We start from the raw sequence: 18,753 nt of genomic DNA, 5'->3' as shown, positions 1-18,753 counted from the left end.
GGGGGAAAAACGTCGCACGGGAAAGGCGGGGCGGACACCGGGAGGGGCGGGGGGGGACATGCGTGGGGGTGACCTACGCCAGGGGGTCCACCCGGGACCACCCACAGCAGAAAACTCGCCTGGGATGACCCGCAACAGATAATCCGTTCCCGATGACTGGATAACCACGAGCGATGCCCCTCAAGGGGCTGGTGTTTCACCCCAAATCTTCCCCAAATCGGGGGGTTTTTTGCTTTTCCATAATATCAAAATTGGGGTTTTTTCCTTTTCCAAAACATTCCACCATTTGGAGGTTTTTCAACGCTTTTTCACAACAAAAATTGGTGGTTTTTGCTTTTTCGTTTTGTGCGTGAAAATGGGGTTTTTTTTGCTTTCCGGCTGCCCAAATCCAGGCGGATTTGGCTTTCCCGGGAGCTCCAAGTTGGGTATTTTTCCCCCAAAATTGCGGGCTTTTTTTTCCCCACCCCTTGCAGGCCCCGAATTAGGGGTTTTGTGGTATTTTTAGGCCATGGCGGCAGGTCCCGCTCTGCGTGCGCAGCCCTGCAGGGGAAAGTCCCTGTTGGGGGAACTGGCCCCCGATCAGGATGGGAACAGGCGGAAAAGGAGAACAGGGAAGAGGCAGCTTTTGAAAGCGCTTTTATATCTTCAATAGAGAGGTGTTTCGGGGCGGGGTGTGTGTGTGGGGGGGTGTGTGTGTGTGTGTCAAATTTTAAAATCCTTTCTGTAAACAGGGTTTCTTTGCATTTTAAAAACCTTATTATCAGAGACATTTACACTTAATGTATTTACACATATCTCTCTATATATATTTAGTGAATATATTTATGTTTCACTTATATCCCCCTATTTCCCACTTCTTATATATAATACCTGCTCAGACTATGGATCTGTTGACTTACATATTTTGAACACTTAAATGTCTTTATAGACTTCTCTATTTACACTTACATATATTTACACCTATATCTTTATAGACTTAGATTTTAGACTTAGATGTCTATTTACACTTGTACATAATCTCTTAGATTACATATAATGTCTATGTAGACTCTCTATGTAACACGTAGTAAGTGTAGATAGCGGTATCTATTCAGACCTTTTTCTATTTTAAATTCCTTCATGTATAAAATGTATCATCCTTTTTGCATTTGGAAGTTCTTTATTTTTTGATTTATAGAGACGTGAGTTATTTTTGTATCTTAAAACCCTATATACATCTTTCGAATTTTTTTATACTCTAAAATCCTTTATATAATAGGGCAGATATAGGTCCTTATTTTGAAATCCTTTTGTACGTATAAATTAATATTATTTTTCAATATACGTAACAAGGAGAGATTTTTTTCTATTTCGAGGCCTCACAGATATATTTACAGTTTTTAAAAATTTTTGAACCCCCCCCCATGAATTTTCAGGCAATTTGGGCTGTGACCCCCTTTGGGGGGGGGGGGACACGGACCCCCATGACCCCCCATTCCCCACTCACCTGCTCCTCCACGGCATCATCACCCCCGTGGTGATGCTGGGGTGCCCCAAATGACATCATCACCCCTCCAGGCCCCCCAACCCCCCCTTTTTATTCACCCCCCCAAAAAGACACAAAACGAGGGAAACGGCCCCAACCGGCAGCTCGTTACTTTAATAATGCCGTTTACGTATGTACGCACGCACCCCCGCCAAAAAGGGGGGCTCTGCTAGAAAGATAAAGGAGGGGCGGCCCCCCCAAACGCTTGCAGCCCCCCCCAGCCCCCGTCCCGCAGGCTGCCAGCCGGCCCCTCACCCTCAGCACGCCCAACGACCGGCAGGCAAACCTGGGCCGGGGGTCTCTCCTGAGCACCACGGGACGCTCACAGCGAGGCATCTGAAAAACAAAAATCCCAACGGATATTTCAGCACGTTAAAAAAACAGCACCGAAGGCAGCAGAGGAATTCGGTCAGGGCAAGGGAGAGGGTAGCAGTCGAGCTAAAGGAGGGTGCCAGGCAAACGGGTCAGCTCGAAATACAACGCCGCCTTTAAAAGCTCAAGCGATTCGAACGCTTAAAATCAGCGTGAAGACTAATTGACACAATTCTGAACACGTTCTTCGCAGAGAAGTAAACGCTCTCGCTGGTGTCGGAAAACGCCTCGTCCCTTCCTTACAGCATCGCTGCCGGGAGATAACCCCGTGAGGCTGCAGGACAAGGGCGCGCCGTAATCAGCATCTACGCTCACGGATCCACCGCCGCAGCTCCAGCCCTTGTGCTGCTGCTGCTGCTGCTGCGCATCTCGCTCGCTTGGCCGATAAAGCTGAAAGTGAAGCGTAAAACTTTGAAGAGTAAAATGAAAAAGAAAGAACAAATCTCAGCAATTCATTTTATGCTAAAGAGGCGTGCGCACGCTTACATACGTACAATGAGAAGACTCGTACTATAAAAATATTTGATTTTCCTTTTGCGTTAATTGAAATTGCGTAGCTGTGAATTCATACCGTTAAATTATCTACCTCCAAGCTACACAGCTATCGTTTGACCAGGGGTTTTGCGTGTGTGACATGACTAGGAGGGACGCCTGGCCAGCTGCGCCGAGACCGATGCTACCGAACTGCCGGGGAAACGCGCCGTCGAAAGCGAGACAGAAATAAAGTGCTTCAGAGCACTCTGCCAAAAGATCAGGAAAAAAGCCCCTAACGTTCAGTTGCCTCTCTTTTTAAACGTTTAGAGCAACTACCCAACTGCTTAAGCACACCTAATAAATTATACACTACAGCTATTTGGCAGTTGCAGTTTAAACAACGCAAGTCAGTTTGGAAATTAGACAATTTTAACTTTCTTTTTAAAATTTCATTTATGATAGAAAAATCAGTGAGATAAGAGATCTCCCATACGGTTTTACTTTTTTTGGGGGGGGGGGGGGGGGGGGGCCGGCGGTGGGGAATATCAAATCCCCGGTGCTGCAATACATCAGGCTACCAAAAAGGACTGGCAGGTTTGCTAACGCTGTTGGCTGTACCCAAGCGTGCGGAGGAACGCGTCTTTACGATCTCTCGACCGTTACACCCGAGAACCAAAGATCAGCCATACGTCGACTATTGGAAGATGTGCTGCGCTTGGGTCCTTGCAAGGAAATCGACTTAACTCCTTTTTTTTTTTCCAGAGAGAGTGAAAAGTCTCCTTGCGGATGACTTCTACTGCCAAGCACGTCATCTCTGAAGATCCATTCTGATGGGAAGTTTGTAAAAGGCAACTCCTTTGAATGAAAAAGATTTCCATTCTGGAAAATCTCTTTCCACCCGAAGTCAAAATTACGCGCTGCAGGTTAGGAAAAAGGACATTAGAGAATCAGTAACTCACCGAAAACACATCAGGACTCTCTGTCGCTAGTTACGAGGCTGCTACCGCTTCTCGGGAAAGCCTGGAAAACACACCGAAGCGACGCCGATTTGTCCCGTGTTGTCCACGCCTCTTCTTTGACCTTGATTGCTTTTAGCACAGATGCCAGTATCTCAGTAAGGTTTTCGAGTGCTCCTGTAAGGTATTTTAAACACTGACTGACTGAAAAAGCATAAAGCTTTTATCGTGAAAACAAAGCCTGTTTCTCCCGAACGTCCGAACTCTTACAAACGGTTCCTTTCCTCTTCTAGTCCAACATTATTTTCACAGCACCCTTTAATAGCAAGCGCACAGAAACAGAAGACTCTGCTTTCAGGAAGAGAAAACAGACGAAGGAAAGCAAGCCTTGAATAGGCGTACCACGCTCCAGAACAGACCTTTATTTTTAGTATTTGTGTTAAAATATTTCATGTTAAAAAAATCAGATAGAAGGAGAGCTGCCACATTCTTCGTGTTAACTGTAAAGTCCACACTACAAGCACCTTAGGAAAAATGCAGACACACATCACAGGCATACCTTGTACTTGCAGACCACTATGGATCCTTTCCATCCGTCTCGTACTTTCACGGCAGTTGACATTCTGCTGAGAGGAAAGGAAAAAAAAAAAAAAAAAACAAACACGTTTAGCACAAAGCTTCCTTTTCTGTGAAGACTACAACTGAGTGGAGGAGAAAGTATTTTGCATCATCTTTGGTGCAGTTGTTGAGACAGGCCACTAGAGCTTCTGCATGTTTTAGACAACCGTGCCTTTTCTTTTGGCTCATCGGCAGCTTTAGAACTCACTTGCCTAGAGACGCGCAGGTGACAGGCACAGACACCTACGTACGTTTTCTCAAGCCTAAGTAGAGCCGCGATTTCCTCACCCGATACGTCCCAAGTTGAGTATTTTTGTTAAAGAGTACGGCAACCCGTCTGTCCTCGCGAACTCGCTGCAAAAGAGGAATCCTTTTTTCCAGGCCGTTTCTCCAAACGGTCGAGATCTTTGAAAACTGCAGTTGTGCCACCAAACCTGCTCAGGGTCCCTCCCAACCTTCGACCATCGTTAGATTTAACAGGCACACGCTCTATTCCGTCTTCCAACAGCAAAAATACATAACACCCCCAGACCCCTAGCGCAACCCTACGGACGTCCACACGCACCTCGCTGTTTTGATGAGGAGCCACTGAGCACCCCTGCGAGCACAGCGGGATCATGCGCAAGACCAGCGTCCTGGTTTCGGCTGGGATAGAGTTAATTCTCTTCCTGGTAACTGGTATAGCGCTGTGTTTTAGATTTAGGACGAGAAAAACGTGGATAACACGCTGATGTTTTAGTTGTGGCTAAGTAGCGCTTACGCTAGTCGGGGACTTTTCAGCTTCTCATGCCCTGCCAGCGAGAAGCTGGGAGGGACCTTAGCCAGGACAGATGACCCAAACCGGCCAAAGGGACAGTCCGTACCATATGACGTCGCGCTCAGTACATAAGCTGGGGGAGTTGGCCGGGCGGCGGCGACTGCCGCTCGGGGACCGGCTGGGCATCAGTCGGCGGGCGGTGAGCAATCGCATTGTGCGCCGCTTATTTTGTATATTCTTTTATCGTTACGATTGTTTCCCCTTCCTGTTCTGTCCCATTAAACTGTCTTTACCTCACCCCACGAACTTCACTTTTTTTTCCGATTCTCTCCCCCACCCCACTTTGGGGGCAGGGGGAGCAAGCGAGCAGCTGCGTGGTGTTTAGCTGCCTGCCGGGTTAAACCACAACAACCAGCTTCACCTACGCCGATTTCAGCGAATGCAGCTTCTGAAGCTTTAAACTGAAAACCGTATCTTGACACTTTGCCGCGGCAGAAACGATCCGTAACTAGAACTCTACAAAAACGCAGTAACGCACATTGCAAACCCACAGCAGCGACAGCTTCAGAAATATTTCTACCGGGAACAAGGGAGAAAAACAATACAGTTTCATCTCACGCACAGGAAAGCAGCAGGCAGAGAAAAGGGTCGGCATTCGTAGCCCTTGCAGGACGCAGGCATTCTCCTTCCATTCCTAAACCCGCCTCTTAGGTCGAAATATCACAACACTACTACGGCAATATCGAGAGCAGGGAACAGCAGCCCTGCCGCTGGATGCGCTACTGACTGATGCTATTTACGTAGCAGGACACCTAGACAGAGGGGCACGTTTTTCCACACACAACCCTGAACTTCCTGAAAATTTATGTTTACCAAAACGAGCCATTTGGAACACGTTGCCAAACAATGTTTGGCAATAAAACTTTGATGTGTTTGACACACACAAATTTGGGGTAACTCGCTACTTGCTTCCTGCTGTTGTTGTTCTTCCTTCAGAAATTCTGCTTGTAGCCAAGTTATTCGCTACCGGTTCAAGCATTTACCTTCCAGGTATTACCAGCACATCTACACAGGCGAGGAACTAAATCGCTCTTCTAAAACTACCCGAGTGAAAATTACAGCCACGAAAGAGGAGTGACAGAGAAGAAAAGGAGAGGTCAGGCAGCAAGAGAGCTCTGCAGGCTGCCACCAGTCAACATCGCACTCTTTTTAAAAAAAAAAAAAAACCCAAACCAAAAAATAACACAAACACAAAAAGCCCACAAAAACCAACAACAAAACAAAACCTTGACGTTGTACCTTTTTTTTCTTTTGGAGCTCGTCCCTGTCTCAGCAGATTGTCTCGTCAGAGCATGAAATGCAGGTGATCCGTATCCCGATGACATCTGCACGCGATGAACACGTGTTCAGAAATAGTCCAGATCTGTAAGACCGGTGTCATTTGTGTGGTTTTAATAATCATAACTCCGTTTTATTGACCGATGCATTTGCGAGGAAACTAAGTAACTTTTAAACGTAGCCTCTCCTTGGGGAGAAAAATGCGTTAGGGAGTGAAAAAAATGATGATTCAGAGCTCCCAACCATGACGGAGCAGCGGGGAAATTAACGAAAGTGAAGGCCAACAGCAGCAACACGAAGCGACATTTGGCTTTAATTCTGATCACGTACTTAAGCGGCTCTCCAAGTCTATGCCTCGAGCCTATGAATGACTAGCCCTTTTTTGGAAGGACCAACTTTTTTCCTTAAAAGTCCTAGACTGAAGACTCCACTGAACAGAACGTGGATTGAGCCACAGGACAACGTGCCGTCAACACTCTCAGGAAAAAAAAAATCAAGTAAAAATCAAGTTTAAATATCAGTTTCCATCGTGTCTCATTCATTCCGTTTCTAGTGATACCTGGGTGCTCCAAAATTCACTCTCCTGACACCACGTAGTACTACAAATTGAGTTATGCCTATAAAAATAAAAGGCTATTTCCAACCTGCCCATAAAATCAGTATGAACAAACAGAAGAGAAACACTTGAACTTAAAGAAGGACACAGGCAGCTCTTAATTTTTCGTAGATGAAAGCTCATTCTTTTCCCTGAAAGGAAAACACTCGTAACTACCCAGGGTTAGTTACGCTAACGAGGGTACGTAGGCACGCTCTGTTCACAGCAATTGTTCATCAGCTTTTCTGCACCGGCAGCAAATTTGCCCTTTCCCTGGGTTTAACGGGGAGCACCTGCAGCGACCTTGAACGCGCCAATGTTTCTCCCGGCTCCCCCGGCCCCACACGTGCCATCACCTGAGCAGCAAGCGGCGTCAACCACGCAGGATTTTCTTCACGTGACGCAGAAGGTGACGCTGGGAAAAGAGGAGGCACAAAATGAACCTGTTTGTCACACCCAGCCAACGGCGAAAACCCAGGGAAGGATTCTGCCGTGCGGGGCCGGGCTGTGCACCCCGGGAGCTCCAGCCGGCCGGTTTCGCTCCCCTTTGCCGGGTACCGGGGAGACACCGCCGCCTCGTGCTGCCGCCTGCCCCCCGGGGGACCTCGCTTCAGCCCTCGGGAACGGGACCGGGAGAGACCCTCCACGCAAAGAGAGCGGATCCACGCGTGGCGTGGATTTAATCCCCGAGGGAAGAGCTCGGGCTCCCCGCTAGCAGAAGGACAACTCGCCTCCCTGCCGCTCGGAGCGCCTTGCCGGGGACAGCCCTGCCTGCGCCTGGCTGCTCTTCAGCCGTGCTGGGAGTGCAGTCTGGCCGACGGATGCTCCGGCAAACAGACACTGCAGCGAATCGCAGCTCCCGCTCGTTACAGCTGCTGGTAATTTTGCCTCTGGCTAAGGCATGCCCCAGACAGCGGACACCCCGTCTCGTTCCAGCTCCTGCTTGCGACGGTTCTGGCTAATTGAAGCTCCAGCTCTGCACCGTTGATTTCAGCTCCTTCTCCTTACAAGCTCCAGCTATTTGCAACAGCCTGGGCTTTTGACAAGGTCGTAAACCAATCGCCGTCAAAACTCGACTATTAGGATTAAATATCATAGTTGGACATTGTATAAACATTAATTAGTTTGTACGACTAATCAGTTAATAACTATTCGAAGCAGTCGACAAGCAAGAGCTGGACTCGAAGAGGGCGTGCGGGGTCTGAAAAGCAGAGACCACCTCTTCCCCCCAGAGACCACCGCAGACGTTGAGTTGGGCCTGGTGCGTGCCGGCCTCCCGCACTTCGGGGTCCAGCAGGACCAGAGCCCCTCCCCCCGGGGAGGGTCCACGCACCCTGCCCACCCCCTGCTTTCCCCCGCAGCCCCCAATGCCCTCCCAGCCCCCCGCACAAACGGCCAAACCGGCTTCTGCTTTGGGCCCCCAAACCAGCTCACTTGGCACCCATTTCTGAGCCCAAAAACCCAGCTGCTGCGCCTGTTCTCAAGGCCCAAAGATGCCCCCGGGGAGGGCAAGCGCTTGTGTGATGCTTCGGGCAGAAACGGGACTGAAAGGTCCGATCCCGGTGCCGGGGGAGCAGAGGCGAGCTGGCTGGGACCAGCTTTTGCTCCTGGAACAACCCCAAGTCCCTGCTCCGAGGGCTTCCCCTTGGGGCCCTGGGGTGGACCTGTCCTTCCCCTTCAAATGCTCCAGCAGTTTCGGGGGCAGAAGGCCGTTTCTAAGCCCTCTCTCCAGCAGCTCCTCCCTCGACTCGGCCCGTGAAGCCCCCAGGCTCGAGCACCTCGCTGGGGCGAGCGGCCTCCATTGCCTACAGGCTGCCCGTCTGCCTGCAGGGAGGGCTGGGGGGTGCCCGGCCCCACGGGGCGACAGTGGGGACTCGCAGGGAGGGTCTGTTTGCACACAGCGCCCACCCCGCCCCCCCGCCCCGGCCCCACTCCGCGGCCCCCCTAGGGCACACAGCCCCGCCCCCCAGCCCCACTCCCCAGATGCTCACAGCCCCTCCCCCGCCTGGAGCCCCCCCAGCCCCCGTCCCCGGAGCCTGCAGGACCGCCCCGCCCCCCCGCCACAGCCCCACTCCTCGGCTCCCCGGGCCCGCGGCCCCTCACACTCACGCTGCGCCGCCGCCTCGGTGCAGAGCCCGCCGCGCGCCCCGTTGAAATACCCTCCGCAGCCAATCAGCGCGCGGCTCCACCGGACCGCCCGCGCGGGGCACGCCGGGAGTTGTAGTCCCCGCCCCGGGACCGCGCATGCGCACGGCGCCTCGTGCAGCCCGGCTGGCTGTACATCGACACCCGTACAATGGAGGTGATCGTGCACCGACCCTGGTGCAACCCTTGTGCCCCCCCATGCTCGCAGCCCCTCCCCGGTGTTTGCAAGCGCCTCCCAGCCCCAGGACCCCCGGTGCTCACAGCACCCGACCACACCATTTTCCAGCCCCGTGGGAGCCCCAAGCCCCACTCTCAAGCCCCGCCAGGACCCACAGCCCCACTCCCCAGCTCCTTGGGGGACTGCAGCCCCCGCCCCCAGCCCCACTCCCCAGCCCCCCTAGGACGAACAGCCCCCCCTCCCCGGCCCCCTCCGGGACGCACAGCCCCCCCCAGCCCCCCTCCCCGGCCCCCTCCGGGACGCACAGCCTCCCCCCCGGCCCCCTCCGGGACGCACAGCCCCCCCCCCGGCCCCCCTCCCCGGCCCCCTCCGGGACGCACAGCCCCCCCCGGCCCCCCCCGGGACGCACAGCCCCCCCCGGCCCCCCTCCCCGGTCCCCCCGAGACGCACAGCCCCCCTCCTCAGTCCCCCGGGGGGTCCCCAGCCTCCCGCCAGCCCGCCGTGCCCGCGGCACCTCAGACTGCCGCCGCCGCCGCCGCCGCCGCCGCCGCCGCCGCCGCCGCCGCCGCCGCCGCCGCCGCCGCCGCCGCCGCCGCCGCCGCCGCCGCCGCCGCCGCCGCCGCCGCCTGGGTGCAGAGCCCGCCGCGCGCCCCGTTGAAATATCCTCCGCAGCCAATCAGCGCGCGGCTCCTCCGGGCCGCCCGCGGGGGGCACGCCGGGAGTTGTAGTCCCCGCCCAGGAAGTGCGCATGCGCACGGCGCCTTGTGCACGGCGGGTGCCTGCGCAGGGACCTCCCTGCAACGGTGGGGATTGTGCAGGGACCTTTGCGCAGCGGGGGGTCGGTGTGTGGAGACACCCATGCAATGGGGGGGGCAGTGCAGGAAGACCCTTATGCAATTGGTTGGTGTGCAGGGGACCCTCGTGCAATGGCGGGCAGGTGCACGGGGACCCTTGTGCGATGGTGGGGATTGTGCAGGACCCTCGTGTGACAGCGGTGGTTATTTTTCTCGGCAGTACCCTTGGGTTCGGGAGCAAAACAGCCGGTGCCTGAAACCACTGGGGTGTTTTGGCTGCTGCTGAGCAGCCTCGAGGCCGCCTCCGGTTCCCACATGGCTCCCATGGTGCGCGTGGACCCTCCTGCAACGGGTGCAGGTGTGCAAGGAGGGTGATCCGGGGTAGGGGTCCCTCTCTGGAGGCACCCAGCTCGAGCTGGCACCTAAGAACTAATCAAGGAGTAATGAGGAACCTTCTCTTGCACCTGACGTTAACCAGCGGGATCCCAGGGTCAGACCCTGTTACGGTGATTGGACCCTGGGGAGGTGGCAGAGGGTGCCCTGGACAGGTTGGGGGGGTTCCCTGGGGAGGAGGGGAGCCCCCACCCCCCTGACTGTGGGCACTCCCCCCAAGGAGCAGAGCATGGTGCAAGACTTTAGAGAGGATGAGGGCCAGCAGGACCCCGAGATGGCGGTGCCGGCTCTTCCCAGTGTCTCCCCAGTGCTGGAGGGGGTGAGTGTGTGTGTGTCTCATGACCATGGGGATGGGGGAGGGGGGGGCCTCAGGATGGGGCAGGGGGGGAATCCTGGGGTCCGGGAGGGACCCTGGGAGTTGGGTAGGTAGGGGGACATTGGGGGACAGAGGTGTTTCTCGGGAGATTGAGGACACCATGTGGGGAGTTGAGACTGGGAGGGATGACCCTGGGGAGGTGGGGGGCACCGTGGGGAGAAGGGATCCCACCCCCGACACCTGCAGCCACCCCCAGGGGCAGCTGGGACCCCGACCCACTGGGGGACCAGGATGGGAACGATGGGGACTCACTCATGGATACTGCACAGGTAATAAAATAGTTCATGCTGCACCCTGTTGTAGGGTCTCTGGGGTGCCCTGGGCCCTGGGCGCCGAGTCCCCACGACAGCCAGCCCTTCCCAGGGGTCCCCAGGCTGCCGGGCTCCTCTGGCCCCAGCCGGCGGGAGCTGTGTCCTCCCAGCCGCTGGCCACGCAATGGCAGCACCGACCCACGGCCACGCGGAGACAGGGCTGGGGACAGGGCCGGGGTTGCCTGCGCTCCACCTGGGTCTGCAGGGCTCGGGCAGGGGGGACCCGGCATCCTGCAGCTCCGCTCCCGCCCTGGGGACCCCAAACACCCCCGGGGGTGCGTCGGTGCGTCGCTGTCCCTGTCGCTGGTGGCAACTGGCATGGGGGGAAGGTGACAGTGAGGGTCCCCGCCAGTGGCCCGGAGTTCGTCACCACTGCGGGGACAGGGGACAAGCAGGGCCAGCACCGAGGAGCGACGGCAGCACAGCCTACTCTCTGGGGGTCCCCACCCCCTGTCCCCAGGGGTCCCCTCCGTCCCCGTGGTTTATTGGGGGAACACAGAGCCCAACGACCAGCCGCAGGGACAGGGGACGGGGAGCTGCCCCAGGGATGGGGACAGCACCGGGACACGCCGACACTCTTGGGGGTGCTGGCATGCGGGGGGGGGGCACCCTAACCATTGCCGCCCGGGATGACGAATGCACCGGGATGAGGGAGGCACCGGGATGGGGACGGCGCATGGAGGGGCCAGAGCCGGCGCGCGGACGCCGGGCTGCAGGACCACGCTTCGGCTTCGGGGCGGCAGCAGCGAAGGCGGCGGCGGCGGCGCCGCTGCGCACCTGAGCGGTGCCGGCGCTGCAGTACCGCGATTCGGCCACGGGGCGGCAGCAGCGAGCAGCCGCCGGGCGGCGCGTGCACGGGGGCGGCACCGGCGCTGCAGGTCCGCGCTTTGCAGGCCCAGCGCCCGCCGGCACCGCGCACGTGGGGCGGCAGCGGCGTTTCCTTACCGGGACGAACCAACGAACGCGGCGGCATCACCCCGCAGGCACGACAGTACGGCATTGCCGTTACCGGCGGACGGCAGCGCGGAGAAAGGGGGCGCCACCGCGCATGCGCGGCTCAAGGGCTGCAGTACCGAATTCTGGTCGCTCGGTGGCAGCAGCGAGCAAAGAAAAGCGCGCTAGCGCGCATGCGCGGCTGAAGAGCTGCAGTACCCAGTTTTGGTCACAGGGTGGCAGCAGCGAGCAAAGGAAAGCGCGCCAGCGCGCATGCGCGGCTCAGGAGCTGCAGTACCGAATTCCGGTCGCTCGGTGGCAGCAGCGAGCAAAGAAAGGCGCGCTAGCGCGCATGCGCGGCTGAAGAGCTGCAGTACCCAGTTTTGGTCACAGGGTGGCAGCAGCGAGCAAAGGAAAGCGCGCCAGCGCGCATGCGCGGCTCAGGAGCTGCAGTACCAAATTCTGGTCGCTCGGTGGCAGCAGCGACCAAAGGAAAGCGCGCCACCGCGCATGCGCGGCTCAAGAGCTGCAGTACCCAATTCTGGTCACTCGGTGGCAGCAGCGAGCAAAGGAGAGCGCGCCACCGCGCATGCGCGGCTCAAGAGCTGCAGTACCCAGTTTTGGTCGCTCGATGGCAGCAGCGAGCAAAGAAAGGCGCGCTACTGCGCATGCGCGGCTCAAGAGCCGCAGTACCCAATTTTCGTCGCTCGGTGGCAGCAGCGAGCAAAGAAAGGCGCGCTATTGCGCATGCGCGGCTCAAGAGCTGCAGTATCCAGTTTTGGTCGCTCGGTGGCAGCAGCGAGCAAAGGAAAGCGCGCCCCTGCGCATGCGCGGCTCAAGAGCCGCAGTACCCAATTTTCATCGCTCGGTGGCAGCAGCGAGCAGAGGAGAGCGCGCTAACGCGCATGCGCTGCTCTAGAGCTGCAGTACCCAGCTTTGGTCGCTCGGTGGCAGCAGCGAGCAGAGGAGAGCGCCCCACCGCGCATGCGCGGCTCAAGAGCTGCAGTACCCAATTCCGCCCGCCGGGTGCCACCGTCGCTCACCGGCCCTTTCCCCTTCTCTCCGCCCAGTTCGTACCATCGAAAGACGGTAACTGCTTACTGGCGGTACTGGGCTTAGATTTCCCTGCCCTTTTCCCACTCGCGGCCCAGGCACGAATCTTCATCGCCTCTGTACCAAAAAGCACCCGGTGGCTCCAGCATTTCAGTCCCTTCCCTTTGGCCGCTTTACAAGTCCCGTGGTGGTTTCTGCCCGTGCCCCCCAGCCCATTACCCGGGGAGGAGAAGCAGCACGGGGACCTGTGGAACAGGTTTCTTTCTAACCCGGAGGAAGCCCCAGGGATCGCTGTCTCGGTCTGCAGGTGGCATCGGGGTTGTGGGAGTGACAGCGGCGACTCAACAGATGCTGGAGAGAGATTTAAAAAAAATAAGGCCACACGGGTGACACCCTGAGAGCAGGGGAGGGGCAGCTATGTCCATCAGGAAACCACTGAGCAGACCCGGTGCCAGGGGCTGACCTGCAAACGAGCGATACGCTGGTGGTCCTGGGGCTGTGTTGCGGTGTTTGCACCTTTCCTCGCCTCTGTGCTATCAGCACTCTGCTCTCCTCATCCTGCACACGCGCAGGGCTTGCCACTTGGAGGAGAGACACTGCACGACGTCACTTACCACCCTGCCCTCCAGCGTGCAAAGGAATTAGAAATGAGGCAGGGAAAGCCAAGAGGCCTGCTGGTGTATTAGGCGTCCTCAGCAGTTGACCGTAGAGCCCGGCAGGTTCCATCCTTGCTCTGTGCTTTTGTAGCTTGAACCCCCGATTGTTTTGCCATCGAGACTGCAAGGCGAGGAATACGCCTCTACTTGAACAAGCAAGACCCCTGCCAAATAGCTGAGCTGTGCGCAGTGATAGGCGGCTGCCTGTGACCGACACCTTTTTCTGCTAAAACCAGAGCACGCTTCCCTCGTGAAGAGCCATCGGCGGTACAGAACGGACCTGAGCTCTCCTTGCACCGGCTCCCCAGAGAACGGCGTCTCAGTTCGACTGAAGCGTGCAGCAGCCTGTCGTCATCCCAGCCCCTCGCCCTCGAGCAAGCGGCTGCCTGTAGCAGCGGCAGAACCGCTGCTGCGCAGAGGGGAAAGGAATGGCTTGGCGTCAAGCTCTGCGGGCTGCCTGTGGCCCCTGCGGAGCCGACGACCTCGGCAGCCCATACAAAGGGCGAAGCTAGCAGCCCGAGAAGGAGTCACAGGGTGCTGCAGCTCCTGCCACAACCCTCCTTCCCAGCCTGCTGCTGGAGCACAAGGCACTTGAAAGCAGCAGGAAAGAACAAGGAGGGCCTCGCAAGATGGCAGGAATAACGTGGGGAGCCTAAAGCGTTTAGCCAGCAGGGCTTGCAACTCACCTTGTGCCGTGGTTGAATCCCAGCCGGCAACTCAGCACCACACAACCGCTCACTCGCTCCCCCCTCAGCGGGAGGGGGGAGAGAATTGGAAGGGCAAAAGTGAAAAAACTCCACTTGTAAGGAAAAGGGGGGAAAAAAACCCCAAAAAACCCCAGACAGACAAGCGGTACAAACGAAAACAAGGGCTCGCCGCCAACCGCCCGATGCCCAGCCAGCCGCAGCCCAGCAGCGGCCCCCCCGCCAACCGCCCCCCGAGTTTTATTTCCTGACGTCACAGGGTCTGGAACATCCCCTGGGTCCGCCGGGGTCAGCTCTCCCAGCGGTGCCCCCTCCCAGGCCCTCGCGCACCCCCAGCCCGCTCGCCGGCAGGGCGGGGCGAGGAGCAGCACAGCCCCCGGCGCGGTGCAAGCGCTGCGCAGCGGGAACTCACGCAGCCCCGCGTCACCGACGCCGTTTTCAGCACAAACCCAAAACGCAGGAGGAGGGAGAGCGGGGTGGGAGTGGGGGGCGGGGGAGCGGCAGGGGGGTGCCAGAGTTTGGGCGGGGGGCAACGGGCAGGTTGGCGGGGCAGGCAGCACCCCAGGGGTCCGGGCCCCTCAAACGGCTGGTGTTTCACCCCAAAGCTTCCCCAAATCGGGGGGTTTTTTGCTTTTCCGTAATATCAAAACTGGGGTTTTTTCCTTTTCCAAAACATTCCACCATTTGGAGGTTTTTCAACGCTTTTTCACAACAAAAATTGGTGGTTTTTGCTTTTTCGTTTTGTGCGTGAAAATGGGGGTTTTTTTTGCTTTCCGGCTGCCCAAATCCAGGCGGATTTGGCTTTCCCGGGAGCTCCAAGTTGGGTATTTTTCCCCCAAAATTGCGGGCTTTTTTTTCCCCACCCCTTGCAGGCCCCGAATTAGGGGTTTTGTGGTATTTTTAGGCCATGGCGGCAGGTCCCGCTCTGCGTGCGCAGCCCTGCAGGGGAAAGTCCCTGTTGGGGGAACTGGCCCCCGATCAGGATGGGAACAGGCGGAAAAGGAGAACAGGGAAGAGGCAGCTTTTGAAAGCGCTTTTGTATCTTCAATAGAGAGGTGTTTCGGGGCGGGGGGGGAGGGGGTGCGTGTGTCGAGTTTTAAAATCCTTTCTATAAACAGGGTTTCTTTGCATTTTAAAAACCTTATTATCATAGACATTTACACTTAATGTATTTACACATATCTCTATATATATATTTAGTGAATATATTTATGTTTCACTTATATCCCCCTATTTCCCACTTATTATATATAATACCTGCTCAGACTATCGATCTGTTGACTTACATATTTTGAACACTTAAATGTCTTTATAGACTTCTCTATTTACACTTACGTATATTTACACCTATATCTTTATAGACTTAGGTTTTAGACTTAGATGTCTATTTACACTTGTACATAATCTCTTAGATTACATATAATGTCTATGTAGACTCTCTATGTAACACGTAGTAAGTGTAGATAGCGGTATCTATTCAGACCTTTTTCTATTTTAAATTCCTTCATGTATAAAATGTATCATCCTTTTTGCATTTGGAAGTTCTTTATTTTTTAATTTATAGAGACGTGAGTTATTTTTGTATTTTCAAACCCTATATACATCTTTCGAATTTTTTTATACTCTAAAATCCTTTATATAATAGGGCAGATATAGGTTCTTATTTTGAAATCCTTTTGTACGTATAAATTAATATTATTTTTCAATATATGTAACAAGGAGAGATTTTTCTCTATTTCGAGGCCTCACAGATATATTTACAGTTTTTAAAAATTTTTGAACCCCCCCCCCCCATGAATTTTCAGGCAATTTGGGCTGTGACCCCCTTTGGGGAGGTGGGGAGAGGGGGACACGGACCCCCATGACCTGCTCCTCCTTCCCCACTCACCTGCTCCTCCACGGCATCATCAGCCCCGTGGTGATGCTGGGGTGGCCCAAATGACATCATCACCCCTCCAGGCCCCCCAACCCCCCCTTTTTATTCACCCCCCCAAAAAGACACAAAACGAGGGAAACGGCCCCAACCGGCAGCTCGTTACTTTAATAATGCCGTTTACGTATGTACACACGCGCCCCCGCCAAAAAGGGGGGCTCTGCTAGAAAGATAAAGGAGGGGCGGCCCCCCCAAACGCTTGCAGCCCCCCCCAGCCCCCGTCCCGCAGGCTGCCAGCCGGCCCCTCACCCTCAGCACACCCAACGACCGGCAGGCAAACCCGGGCCGGGGGTCTCTCCTGAGCACCACGGGACGCTCACAGCGAGGCATCTGAAAAACAAAAATCCCGACGGATATTTCAGCACGTTAAAAAAAACAGCACCGAAGGCAGCAGAGGAATTCGGTCAGGACAAGGGAGAGGGCAGCAGTCGAGCTAAAGGAGGGTGCCAGGCAAACGGGTCAGCTCGAAATACAACGCGGCCTTTAAAAGCGCGAGCGAGCCGAACGCTTAAAATCAGCGTGAGGACTAATTGACGCGATTCTGAACACGTCCTTCGCAGAGAAGTAAACGCTCTCGCTGGTGTCGGAAAACGCCTCGTCCCTTCCTTACAGCACCGCTGCAGGGAGATAACCCCGTGAGGCTGCAGGACAAGGGCGCGCCGTAATCGGCATCTACGCTCACGGATCCGCCGCCACAGCTCCAGCCCTTGCGCTGCTGCTGCTGCTGCTGCTGCTGCTGCGCATCTCGCTCGCTTGGCCGATAAAGCTGAAAGTGAAGCGTAAAACTTTGAAGAGTAAAATGAAAAAGAAAGAACAAATCTCAGCAATTCATTTTATGCTAAAAAGGCGTGCGTACGCTTACAGACGTACAATGAGAAGGCTTATACTATAAAAATATTTGATTTTCCTTTTGCATTAATTGAAATTGCGTAGCTGTGAATTCATGCCGTTAAATTATCTACCTCCAAACTACACAGCTATCGTTTGACCAGGGTTTTGCGTGCGTCACATGACTAGGAGGGACGCCTGGCCAGCTGCGCCGAGACCGATGCTACCGAACTGCCGGGGAAACGCGCCGTCGAAAGCGAGACAGAAATAAAGGACTTCAGAGCACTCTGCCAAAAGATCGGGGAAAAAGCCCGATCAGTTGCCTCTCTTTTTAAACGTTTAGAGCAACTACCCAACTGCTTAAGCACACCTAATAAATTATACACTACAGCTATTTGGCAGTTGCAGTTTAAACAATGTAAGTCAGTTTGGAAATCAGACAATTTTAACTTTCTTTTTAAAATTTCATTTACGATAGAAAAATCAGTGAGATAAGAGATCTCCCATACGGTTTTACTTTTTTGGGGGGGGAGGGGGGAGGGGGGGGCAGGGGCAGGCGGTGGGGAATATCAAATCCCCGGTGCTGCAATACATCAGGCTACCAAAAAGGACTGGCAGGTTTGCTAATGCTGTCGGCCGTACCCGAGCGTGCGGAGGAACGCGTCTTTACGATCTCTCGACCGTTACACCCGAGAACCAAAGATCAGCCATACGTCGACTATTGGAAGATGTGCTGCGCTTGGGTCCTTGCAAGGAAATCGACTTAACTCCTTTTTTTTTTTCCAGAGAGAGTGAAAAGTCTCCTTGCGGATGACTTCTACTGCCAAGCACGTCATCTCTGAAGATCCATTCTGATGGGAAGTTCGTAAAAGGCAACTCCTTTGAACGAGAAAGATTTCCATTCTGGAAAATCTCTTTCCAACCAAAGTCAAAATTACGCGCTGCAGGTTAAGGAAAAAGGACGCGATAGAAGCAGTAACTCACCGAAAACACATCAGGACTCTCTGTCGCTAGTTACGAGGCTGCTACCGCTTCTCGGGAAAGCCTGGAAAACACACCGAAGCGACACCGATTTGTCCCGTGTTGTCCGCGCCTCTTCTTTGACCTTGATTGCTTTTAGCACAGATGCTAGCATCTCAGTAAGGTGTTCGAGTGCTCCTGTAAGGTATTTTAAACACTGACTGACTGAAAAAGCCTAAAGCTTTTATCGTGAAAACAAAGCCTGTTTCTCCCGAACATCCGAACTCTTACAAACGGTTCCTTTCCTCTTCTAGTCCAACGTTATTTTCACAGCACCCTTTAATAGCAAGCGCACAGAAACAGAAGACTCTGCTTTCAGGAAGAGAAAACAGACGAAGGAAAGCGAGCCTTGAATAGGCGTACCACGCTCCAGAACAGACCTTTATTTTTAGTATTTGTGTTAAAATATTTCACGTTAAAAAATCAGATAGAAGGAGAGTTGCCACATTCTTCGTGTTAACTGTAAAGTCCACACTACAAGCACCTTAGGAAAAATGCAGACACGTATCACAGGCCTACCTTGTACTTGCAGACCACTAGGGATCCTTTCCATCCGTCTCGTACTTTCACGGCAGTTGACGTTCTGCTGAGAGGAAAGGCAAAAAAAAAAAAGTTTAGCACAAAGCTTCCTTTTCTGTGAAGACTACAACTGAGTGGAGGAGAAAGTATTTTGCATCATCTTTGGTGCAGTTGTTGAGACAGGCCACTAGAGCTTATGCATGTTTTAGACAACCGTGCCTTTTTTTTTGGCTCATCGGCAGCTTTAGTTTCGCTAGAACTCACTTTCCTAGAGA

General features: G+C 54.8%; 1 long non-coding RNA gene across 4 annotated transcripts; it reads right to left on the bottom strand.

The window, feature by feature from the left end:
• Nucleotides 1-1,293: 1,293 nt before the first annotated feature.
• LOC142079749 (uncharacterized) lies at nucleotides 1,294-18,690 on the bottom strand. 4 transcript variants are annotated; one of them, XR_012672778.1, is made up of 5 exons: nucleotides 18,479-18,690; nucleotides 17,582-17,818; nucleotides 17,074-17,226; nucleotides 16,722-16,877; nucleotides 1,294-1,861 (listed from the first exon to the last, which is right to left on the bottom strand). It is a non-coding gene; the product is annotated as an uncharacterized LOC142079749 (long non-coding RNA). The 4 variants fall into 4 exon arrangements; XR_012672777.1 differs by lacking the exon at nucleotides 1,294-1,861 and adding an exon at nucleotides 16,202-16,441; XR_012672776.1 differs by lacking the exon at nucleotides 1,294-1,861 and having other exon boundaries at nucleotides 16,202-16,877; nucleotides 18,479-18,685.
• Nucleotides 18,691-18,753: the final 63 nt, after the last annotated feature.

The sequence above is a fragment of the Calonectris borealis genome, chromosome 2, assembly GCF_964195595.1.
Source record: "Calonectris borealis chromosome 2, bCalBor7.hap1.2, whole genome shotgun sequence".
NCBI classification, from domain to species: domain Eukaryota; kingdom Metazoa; phylum Chordata; class Aves; order Procellariiformes; family Procellariidae; genus Calonectris; species Calonectris borealis.
Note: the sequence above shows the minus strand (reverse complement) of the source record. Positions and strands in the feature narration are given on the sequence as shown.